Source organism: Peromyscus leucopus, chromosome 10, assembly GCF_004664715.2.
Source record: "Peromyscus leucopus breed LL Stock chromosome 10, UCI_PerLeu_2.1, whole genome shotgun sequence".
Taxonomy (NCBI): domain Eukaryota; kingdom Metazoa; phylum Chordata; class Mammalia; order Rodentia; family Cricetidae; genus Peromyscus; species Peromyscus leucopus.
The window spans coordinates 36,095,849-36,108,360 of record NC_051071.1 but is presented as its reverse complement, the minus strand read 5'-3'; positions in this window follow the sequence as shown (position 1 = coordinate 36,108,360).

Here is a 12,512-nt window from a genome sequence, read left to right as displayed (position 1 = left end):
ACTGATTTCAACTTCTTCTGATCAATGATGTGATATATAAACTTTTACATTTGAATATTTTATTTTTATTTTATTTTTTATCTAGGAGTGTGTGTGTGTGTGTGTGTGCATTTGCACACAGGTGCAGTATTTGTGGAGGCCAGATGAGACTGTTGGATCTCTGGAAGTTAGAGTTGCAGGAGACTGTGAACCACCAGACATGGGGGCTGGGAACCACAGTTGAGTGTTTTGCAAGAGCTGCTACCTGTGAGTTGCTCATATCTATTGAATAACTTTCAGGCTCCAATTTGTCATCTTTGAAAAAAAGAAAGGGGAGGTGTGGGTAAGCAGGCCCAAATGTTGTGAGCCTGGTAGGGCTGCCTCATTACTCATCTGTCATGTGACAGCATGGACAAGGGAAATGATACCCCTCTCTCCCCTCCCATCAATGCATGAGGCAGTTGGAAGAGCTGGCCCTGAGGTCATAAAAACAGAAGAGCTAACCCTATCCATCATAAGCTGCAGCACTCTGGAGAGTAGCCCCTATACCTCACCTGGTCAACACAGTAGAGCTAGCTCTGAAAGTGTAGATATGGGAGAACCAACCCTGAGAACTGGCTCCACCCCTTGCTCATCACTACAAGGGTAGCAATAGCCAGGGCAATGCTGGGGAGCTCACCCTGGTGGTGAAGAAAAGAAGAGAGCTGGCGGGCTGACAAGCTTGCAACTACCCAGGCCCAGAACCAGTGTTATATGTTTCTCATCCCAGCATCTACCCCATCTGTGATCTGCTGGAGTATGGGTTGGGGTGGGGATGGGGGTTCAGTCCTGTGGACCCAGGGCTGCAGGATTTTCAATATACAGGGCAGTACTAGGATGTTCAGAAAGAGTCCCATTGAGGGCTCATCATCAATGGTGTAGTAGAGACCAGGGACCTCAAACTAGACCAATGATTGTTTGCAATGAACTTCTGTATATAAAAATTTATGGATAAAGAGTCTTACTGTGTGAAAAAAAGAAAGGGTAGGAAATTTTATAAAAGTTAAATGGCAAGAGGTAGACAGGCCACACGGCGGAGACAAGCAGATGCAGGTAGGCCCGCGGAGGCGGCCTGCAGAGGTAGATGGCCCGGCGGCAGCAGCACACAGGGACATTCAGACCCAGAGGTGGCCCACAGAGGTAGACAGGCCTGGCGGCGGCGGATACAAGCAGACGCAGGTAGGCCTGGGGCAGTGGCCCGCAGAGGTAGACAGGCCACTCGGCAGAGACAAGCAGACGCAGGTAGGTCCGCAGTGGCCGCCTGCAGAGGTAGACGGGCCCAGCAGTGGTGGTCCCAGCAGCGGTGGTCGACAGGGACATACAGGCCCCAAGGCAGCCGGCAGAGACATACAGGCCCGGTGGCGGCCCGCAGAGGTAGACGGGCCCGGCAGCAGTGACAAGCAGAGGTAGGTAGGCCCGCAGTGGCAGCCGGCAGAGACATACAGGCCTGGCAGTGGCCAGCAGACGCAGACAGACCCAGTAGCAGCTGACAGGGACATAAAGGCCCAGCGGCGGACCGCAGAGGTAGACAGGCCCAGGGACGGAGGCAAGCAGACACAGCTTGGAACAGGGACGCCTCTAACATCAACACCTGGGGAAGAAGCTATCTCCGTGGGTTGGAACCAGAACGAATCTGAACACTCCATCTGAGGAAAACCCAGGGCCCAGCTGCTGATCCTGTGAAACCCAACAACTTGGAGGTGTTGGTGAGACTACCCAGCTCAGCTGAAACCCATCTGGGAGAGGATTCAGATGCCTACAGTTTGAAGTCTGAAGAAACAAGATCAGCTGAGGAGTTGACAAATGAACAAAACGTGACCTGGGAACACAGAAGAAGGTGCTACCCAGCCACCAAACCAGATCACCAGAATCATAAGTATATATTTCACTGACTGAAATCAGCTGCCCCTGAAGAAATAGCCCAATGGCACCAATTTAACCAAGAACCCCTACTAAACCAAGACTAAAAATTAGAACAAGAGAGACACTCTCAGACACAGACACCACCTGCACCACACAGAGGAAGAGATGAGTAGACGCCAGTGCAAAAATATAGGCAACAACATAAAGACCTATATGGTAACATCAGAACCTAGTGATTCTGCAAGTGAACCTGCAAGACCTGAACATACCAAGACAGAAGAAACAGAAGAAATCATCCCTAAAAACGACTTTAAGTAGATGATAGAGGCCCTTAAAGAAGAAATAAAACATTCCCTCAAAGAGGAAATAAAAACTTTCCTTAAAGAGGAAATGAAAAACTCCCTTAAAGAGGAAATAAAAACTTCCCTTAAAGATGAAATGAAAAACTCCATTAAAGAGGAAATAAAAAATTCCCTTAAAGAAATGGAAGAAAAAACGAACAAAAAATGGGAAAAAATCAAATCAAGCCAAGAAAAAGCAATTAAACGGATGAAAGAAACATTCCAAGATCTGAAAAATGAATTTGAGACAATAAAGAAAACACACGCTGAGGGAATGCTGGAAATAGAAATCCTGACTAAACGAACAGGAACTACAGAAACAAGCATAACCAACCGATTGCAAGAGATGGAACAGAGAATCTCTGACACTGAAGACACAATAGAGAAAATAGATTCGTCAGTCAAAGAAAACACTAAAGACAAAAAAGTCGTAACACAAAACGTCCAGGAAATTTGGGACACCATGAAAAGACCAAACCTAAGAAAAATAGGGATAGAAGAAGGAGAAGAATACCAACTCAAAGGCACAGAAAATATATTCAACAAAATCATAGAAGAAAACTTTCCTAACCTAAAGAAAGAAATATCTACGAAGATACAAGAAGCTTACAGAACACCAAATAGGCTGGATCAAAAATAAAAAAAGTCCCCTCGCCACATAATAATCAAAACACTAAACACACAGAACAAAGAAAAAATATTAAGAGCCGCAAAGGAAAAAGACCAAGTAACATATAAAGGCAAACCCATCAGAATAACACCAGACTTCTCAAGAGACTATGAAAGCTAGAAGATCATGGACAAATCTCATGTAGACACTAAGAGACCACGGATGCCAACCCAGACTATTATACCCAGCAAAACTCTCAGTCACCATAGGCGGAGTAAACAAAATATTCCAGGATAAAACCAGATTTAATCAATACCTGTCCACAAACCCAGCCCTACAGAAAGCACTAGAAGGGAAAATCCAACCCAAAGAAGCTAAATACATCCATGAAAAATCAAGCAATAGATAATCCTACACCAACATACACCACAGAAGGACAACACAACACAACCACAAAAAATAACAGGAATTAACAATTACTGGTCATTAATATCCATCAATATCAATGGTCTCAACTCACCTATAAAAAGACACAGGCTAACAGAATGGATAAGAAAACAGGACCCATCCATCTGCTGCATGCAAGAAACACACCTTAACTACAAAGACAGACACTACCTCCGAGTAAAGGGCTGGGAAAAGGCTTTCCAAGCTAATGGACCTAAGAAACAAGCTGGTGTAGCTATCCTAATATCTAACAAAATAGACTTCAAACTAAAATCAATCAAAAGAGATCAGGATGGACATTACATATTTATCACGGGAAAAATCCACCAAGATGAACTCTTGATTCTAAACATTTATGCTCCAAATACAAAAGCACCCACATTCATAAAAGAAACACTACTAAAGTTTAAAACGCACATCAAACCCCACACATTAGTAGTGGGAGATTTTAACATACCACTCTCACCAAAAGATAGATCTACCAGACTGAAACTTAACAAAGAAATAAAGGACCTAACAGATGTTATGACTCAAATGGATCTAATAGATATCTACAGAATATTCCATCCTAACACAAAAGAATATACCTTCTTCTCAGCAACCCATGGAACCTTCTCAAAAATTAACCACATGCTTGGACACAAAACAAATCTCAACAGATACAAAAAAAATTGAAATAACCTCCTGTATCTTATCAGACCACCATGCCTTAAAGTTAGACCTCAACAACAACAAAAATTATAGAAAACCCACAAACTCATGGAAACTGAATAATGCTCACCTGAAACATCAATGGGTCAAGGAAGAAATAAAGAAAGAAATTAAAGATTTCCTAGAATTCAATGAAAATGAAAGTACAACATACCCAAACCTATGGGACACTATGAAAGCAGTGCTAAGAGAAAAATTCATAGCTCTAAATGCACACATAAAGAAGATGGAGCAATCCCATACCAATGAATTAACAGCACAACTGAACGCTCTAGAACAAAAAGAAACAAACTCACCCAGGAGAAATAGACGCCAGGAAATAATCAAATTGAGGGCTGAAATCAACGAAATAGAAAACAAGAGAGCAATACAAAAAATCAATGAAACAAAGAGTTGGTTCTTTGAAAAAAATCAACAAGATAGACAAACCCCTAGCCAAATTAACCAAAAGGCAAAGAGAGAGCACCCAAATTCACAAAATCAGAAATGAAAAGGGAGACATAACAACAGACAACGAGGAAATCCAGAGAATCATCAGATCATACTTCAAAAACCTGTACTCCACAAAAATGGAAAACCAGGAAGAAATGGACAATTTTCTGGATAAATACCAAATACCAAAATTAAATCAAGACCAGATAAACCATTTAAATAGACCAATAACCCCTAAAGAAATAGAAACAGTCATCAAAAGTTTCCCAACCAAAAAACGCCCAGGACCAGATGGTTTCAGTGCAGAATTCTACCAGACTTTCAAAGAAGAACTAATACCAATACTCTTCAAAGTGTTCCACACAATAGAAACAGAAGGAACCCTACCAAACTCTTTTTATGAGGCTACAATTACCCTGATACCCAAACCACACAAAGATGCAACAAAGAAAGAGAACTACAGACCAATCTCCCTCATGAACATTGATGCAAAAATACTCAACAAAATATTGGCAAACCGAATCCAAGAATACATCAAAACAACCATCCATCATGACCAAGTAGGATTCATCCCAGGGATGCAAGGATGGTTCAACATACGAAAATCAGTCAATGTAATACACCATATAAACAAACTGAAAGAAAAAAACCACATGATCATCTCCTTAGATGCTGAAAAAGCCTTTGACAAAATCCAACACCCCTTCATGATAAAGGTCTTAGAAAGATCAGGAATACAAGGAACATTTCTAAACATAATAAAAGCAATTTATAGCAAGCCAAGAGCAAACATCAAATTAAACGGAGAGAAGCTCAAAGCGTTCCCACTAAATTCAGGAACAAGACAAGGCTGTCCACTCTCCCCATATTTATTCAATATAGTACTAGAAGTTCTAGCTAGAGCAATAAGACAACAAAAGGAGATCAAAGGGATACAAATTGGCAAGGAAGAAGTCAAACTTTCACTATTTGCAGATGATATGATAGTATACATAAGTGATGCCAAAAACTCTACCAGGGAACTCCTACAGCTGATAAACTCCTTCAGTAAAGTGGCAGGATACAAGATCAACTCAAAGAAATCAGTAGCCCTCCTATACACAAATGATAAAAGGGCTGAGAAAGAAGTCAGAGAAACATCACCCTTTACAATAGCCACAAATATAAAATACCTTGGGATAACACTAACTAAACAAGTGAAGGACCTTTTTGATAAGAACTTTAAATCTCTAAAGAAAGAAATTGAGCCGGGCAGTGGTGGCGCACGCCTTTAATCCCAGCACTCGGGAGGCAGAGGCAGAGGCAGGCGGATCTCTGTGAGTTCGAGGCCAGCCTGGGCTACCAAGTGAGCTCCAGGAAAGGTGCAAAGCTACACAGAGAAACCCTGTCTCGAAAAACCAAAAAAAAAAAAAAAAAGAAAGAAATTGAAGAAGATATCAGAAAATGGAAGGATCTCCCATGCTCATGGATAGGTAGGATTAACATAGTAAAAATGGCAATCTTACCAAAAGCAATCTACAGATTCAGTGTAATCCCCATTAAAATCCCAACACAATTCTTCACAGACTTGGAAAGAAAAATACTCAACTTTATATGGAAAAACAAAAGACCCAGCATAGCTAAAAGAATCCTATACAATAAAGCAACCCTTGGAGGCATCACCATCCCTGACCTCAAACTCTACTATAGAGCTATAGTAATAAAAACAGCTTGGTACTGGTATAAAAACCGACATACGGACCAATGGAATCGAATTGAAGACCCTGACATTAATCCATGCACATATGAACACCTGGTTTTTGACAAAGGAGCCAAAACTATACAATGGAAAAAAGAAAGTATCTTCAACAAATGGTGCTGGCATAACTAGATGTCAATATGTAAAAGATTATAAATAGATTCATATCTGTCACCATGCACAAAACTCAAGTCCAAGAGGATCAAAGACCTAAACATAAATCCAGTTACACTAAACTTAGTAGAAAAGAAAATAGGAAGCACTCTTGAACGCATTGGCACCGGAGACCATTTCCTAAATAAAACACCAACAGCACAGACCCTGAGCACAACAATTAATAAATGGGACCTCTTGAAACTGAGAAGCTTTTGCAGGGCAAAAGACACAGTCAATAAGACAAAAAGACAGCCAACAGAATGGGAAAAGATCTTCACCAACCCCACATCTGACAGAGGATTGATCTCCACAATATATAAAGAACTCAAGAAACTAGACATCAAAGTACTGAACAGTCCAATTAAAAAATGGACTAAAGAGCTAAACAGAGAATTCACAAAACAAGAACTACAAATGGCTGAAAGACATTTAAAGAAATGCTCAACATCCTTAATCATCAGAGAAATGCAAATCAAAAGGACTCTGAGATACCACCTTACACCTGTTAGAATGGCTATGATCAAAAACACCAATGACAACCAATGTTGGAGAGGATGTGGAGCAAAGGGAACACTCCTCCACTGTTGGTGGGAATGTAACTTGTACAACCACTGTGGAAATCAGTATGGCGGTTTCTCAGAAAATTAGGAATCGAACTACCTCAAGACCCAGCCATCCTACTCTTGGGCATATACCCAAGGAATGCTGATTCATACCATAAAGATACATGCTCAGCTATGTTCATAGCAGCACTATTTGTAATAGCCAGAACCTGGAAACAACCTAGATACCCATCAACGGAAGAATGGATGAAAAAAAATGTGGTACATATACACAATGGAGTACTACTCAGCAGAGAAAAACAATGAAAGCATGAAATTTGCAGGCAAATGGATGGAACTAGAAAAAATCATCCTGAGTGAGGTAACCCAAACCCAGAAAGACAGTCATGGTATGTACTCACTCATAGGTGGATTCTAGATATAAAATAAAGAACAATCAGACTACAACCCATAGAACCATAGAGGCTATATATATAGCATGGAGGTCGCTAGGATGACTGTGTCTTATAATAAATTTCAGTTTTACTCAATTACTGAAAAAAATAGCCAAGTAAATGGAAACACATGAACTATGAACCAAAGGTTGAGGGGCCCCCAGCTGGATCAGGCCCTCTGAATCGGTGAGACAGTTGATTGGCTTGATCAGTTTGGCAGGCAACTAGGCAGTGGGACCAAGTCCTGTGCTCATTGCATGAGTTGGCTGTTTGAAACCTGGAGCTTATGCAGGGACTTGGCTCAGTCTGGGAGGAAGGGACTGGACCTGCCTGGACTGAGTCAACCAGGTTGATCACAGTCCTCAGGGGAGGACTTGTCCTGGAGGAGGTGGGAATGGGGGGTAGGCTGGGGGTAAGGGGAGGGGGTGGGAGGGGGAGAATAGGGGAACCCATGGCTGATATGTAGAACTGAATGGTATTGCAAAATAATATATATATATACATATTAAATAAAAAAGTTAAATGGCTAAATATTTTAAAAATATGAAAAAGTTTATGAATTTGAAGATTGTATAAAATTCATATTTCAGTGTGCATAAATTAACTTTGACTGGAATACAGAGTGTTTCATTTGTACATATTGTCTATAGTTGCTTTCAACGTTATGACAAGAATCCTAATTCATGAGGGGAGTGATTGCTCTCAATCAAAGATAAAATTAGTCCTAGGCTCCAGGAGACATGGGATGAAATGTGAGGACACTTTAATTTTAACTGTTGGTCATGGTGGATATGAATGGAGAACTGGAGGAGGACATTGTGATGATGGTACATATTCTGTGATGAGTAATTCAGATTTCAAAGCAAAGAATTATCTCACACAAGATTTCACTGAGGTTAATATCTCTAGTCTTCAATCTTGAACACTTGGTCAGTGACTGAAAATGTTAGCTATTACCTGTTCTAGAATCTAAAACCCAAAACAGACATCATATACAACCAACAAAAACATCAAAAATATGGAACAGGATTAGATTTACAAAATTTAAAATATTGTCAATTATATAGTCATGCAATTTCACCTAATATTATTGAGAAAATGAATGTATGAAGAAACAAAAATCAGTTCAGAACATTTACTATTTTACAAACCACATAGTCTAAAACTTTAATATATTAGAGAAAAGTGATGTGTGTAAATATGTACAAGCAGAGACATAGAAAGCATAAAAATGCTTACTAAAAAACTTGTAGGCAAAATAAGTAGGTGATTACATTTTTATATTCCCAACAATTATTATGATTTACTATAGTAGAAAATTGAGTAATCTTCAAAATCCAAGGAACTCACCCTTTATACTTCAATAACCATTCTAGGATTTCCATTTATTATACCACATATGCCTTTTTAGATTAGATAACTATTCCTTTTGCCTTAAGCCAAAGTCTTATGTTAAATAAACATTATCTAAAAGAGACATTCAATAGTAGTTAGTATTCTATACCATTATAATAAAGAATCACATAACAAGTCATCCCTTAAAAATTTATACCTATAATGCATAACTAAACTTATTGTTAACTGTATTATACTTTTTGCTTGGCCCTTTAACCTGTATTTTTTTTTAACAAATGTGCAGCACGTTATTTCCTTCAGTGGTAGATGGAGGGAAAGGAGAAATCTTACTTCCTCTTGTCTATTAGATCATACTAATGGCATATTTTTCTATTTAAAAGCCTGGCTTGGAGTTAGTATATACTACTCTAACATGTCAAAGATTTTAATTTCTAATTTGAAACACTTGTCTTAATAAGAAAGCATGAGATCATGAGTGATATCTGGAAATCCTTTACCATATGCCTAATAGAGAATAATGGTGCTATAACAGCTTTGTCTCATTTGAGGCACACACACACACACACAAATCCTCCACAAAATGGCCCTGAAAAAAACTCATATCAGATTCTAGGTTTTGTGCAGTGTTCCAGAAATAATCTGGTTCTTATATATGCAGAGTTAAAGAGGATAAAGGAGTCTCCAGTGAATGCAACTGTTTCCATCTCATGGTGAAATGATGATTTAGATGCTATTTCAGGAATCAAAAAGACCTTGGTTTGAATGTTATCTTAGATTTCAGTGTGCTTTGTGATTTTTGTAAAGTAATGTAACCACTATAAGAATGTTTTCTCATTGCTTGATGGGGATAATAATAGTAGACACCATGTAAATTGATGGGATGATGAAAGGGCAGGACACAAGTAGAATATTGAGTGCACAGTAGCTATGATTCATGTAGGAAGATCTGGGGCAATTCAGTTCTCTTGAACGCTTATCAACTTTACTACAGGTCCAATCTATGACTTACTGCATTCTAAAATCTCCATAATTTCATCAATCCTTGCAGATCGTGCTTCTTCAGGTCTTCCCACACATCTAAGCTCTTGCATTCAATTGGAATCAATCCTTTTTCCTATCTTGATATAAGATCTGGATTAGATATAAGACTACTCACAGGATGCATTTAGTTTGAAAAATTGTGATGACGTTGGAGCTAGCATGAGAGTCTTGTATATGGAAGCCTTGTGCTCCTGCACATCATTTTTGATTGTCCACCGTGTTCCTTAATTTTTTTCTTTTACAGATTATTTTGTATGAATTGTGAGCAAAAATTGTTACAAAAATCTACCCTCACCATCTTTTCCTCTTCTCTTTTCTCTCATCTCTTCTTGTCTTCTCCCCGGTTCTTCTTCCTTTTGACTTCTCCGTATTCTACATACAATTTTTACCCGGGATTCAAATTCTGCTGCTTCTCCTGTGATGATGTGCCTCCTCTCTTCTCAAAGCCTTTGTCATCACAGATTTTGGGGATCAAATTCTAGCCCAGCCATATCTCCCCACGAATGTTGTTTTTCCTGTTATAGAAACACAAGTCCATCTTTTAAAACACAGACATGGCACCATGCCACCTAGACTTTCTTATCAATGTTTTTACTTCCAACTCCTTCTACTTTGCTCATCTTTGTGATTGCTGATGGAGTGTCCATGCATAAAGGCACTTTTTTGGAATATTATTTTTTAAATATGTTACATTTGTTTATGCTGTAGAATATTTGTTTTAATGATGCAAAGATGCATTGCACTCTTTTATGTTGCATTTGTTTAACTCTGTGGAGCTTTGTGACTGTGCTTATCTAAAACACCCAATTGGTCTAATAAAGAACTGAATGTCCAATAGTGAGTCAGGAGAAAGGATAGGCATGGCTGGCAGGTAGAGAGAATAAATAGGAGGAGAAATATGGGAAGAGCAATCAAGGAGCCAGAGAAAGCAGAGAAGGGGACTTCAGGGGCCAGCCACCCATCTACACAGGAAGTCACAGAGTAATGAGTAAAGAAAAACATAAAGAAATAGAAAAAGGTAAAAGCCTAGAGGCCAAAGGTAGACGGACTAATTTAAGTTAAGAAAGGCTGGCTAGAAACAAGCCAAGCTAAGGCCAGACATTTATAAGAAAGAATAAGTCTCTGTGTATTTATCTGGGAGCTAGGTGGCAGGCTCCTCAAAGAGCAAAGAGTAAAAACAACCAACTACAGGGTATCATGCTTTATAATATCTCTTCCATCTGTGGTGGTCTATATAATCTATCTTCATTTTTTCAATGATGCTAATCTCGTTATGCCCTGTCTTGTGTTAAGCTATGGATATTACATTATTTTTTAGTAATTTGAGGATTTAAACTAAGCCTGTTTCATTTTGGCTTCTTCTATGGAGTTACAGAGTGCATAATATCTTAGTGTTGTGTTTAAATAGTTTATACATAAAAAATGTCAGAAGATAACAATCCTCAGAACAGGGGCTTTGGTTAAGATTGTCCTAGATTCACTTCTTTGTTCTGTGCTTTCTAGATACCTTTATCCTTTAGAGTACTAACTGGAAAAAAATTCATAGTCAACCTTATAGGAGTGATAGAATCATTTTATGAATGTGACTTAAACCAGCATAAGAATAGAACACTTAAAAGAAGAGGTCAAATGACCTGACAAAGAAATACTGGCCAGAATGAGGAGAAGGCTCGCTGGGTAGAGTTCAAGCTGTGCAAGCATGAAACCTCAAGTTAGATTTGCAGAATCAACATAAAAACATGAGTAAAATGTCATGTGGCTATAACCCCCATGCTGGAGGGTAGAGACTGTTGGACTCCTTAATCTCATTGGTCACCAGCTGAGTTGAATCCATGAAGTCCAAAAGGATCAAAGAAAATCACCTCATTTTGACCTCTGACCTCTATACACATATGTATACTCATCCACAGTAGCAATTATGCAATTACATACCAACACATATGACACATGAACATACTAGAACACACATGTACCACACATACACATACACACAAGGAACACTGAACTGTCCTCTTGAAGTACTGTTTAGAGCAACCAAAGAGCAGATTTTCAGAGTTTTATTGAGGTATTTTATTTATATACCCTCTACTACCATTGTGAGGCACCTGAATTTGATGTTTCAAACCAGACTTAGGCCCATTTCAATTACAGTCTTAAAAAAGGAACCATTTCTCCAGTCCTGAAAGTGTGGCTTCTACTTTCTAACTTTATCCAAACTATGACAGTATAATGCAATGTGAGTGTATCCTTCAACCCTTCTAAATTTCCATTTTGTTACTAGATTAGATAGTCTTGGGATAGTTAATACTGATTATGCAAATTATAGGATCTCCATGCACCTGGGTATGTCCATGAGGACATTCTATTTGGAGTCAATTGGAGTGAGAAGACACACATTTAATGGGTGTGGCAGTATTTCTGGGCCTGGGGTCCAAGACTGAAGAAAAAGGAGGAAGCAGGCTGGCTGTCAGCATTCATCTCTCTGTTTCCTCATTGCAGACACAATGGGATCAGTTGCCCGAAGCTTTGCTGCCATGACTTGCAGTGATGCACTGAACCCATCACGATTCATGTACCTTGTGCCCAAATTAACTCTATTATCCTTATATTACTTTTGTTAGATACTTTGTCCTACCAGAGAGAGGAATAACTAATACAATACTCTATCAAGTTGTGGAGAGTGGATGAAATGTCGTATATACGGAGTAGGTCCGCAAGCAGTGGCACAGCAATGTATCTGTGGTTGTATAGCTGTATAAATCATGTCCCTATCAATCTGATTTTAGCTTTGTTCTTCAACAG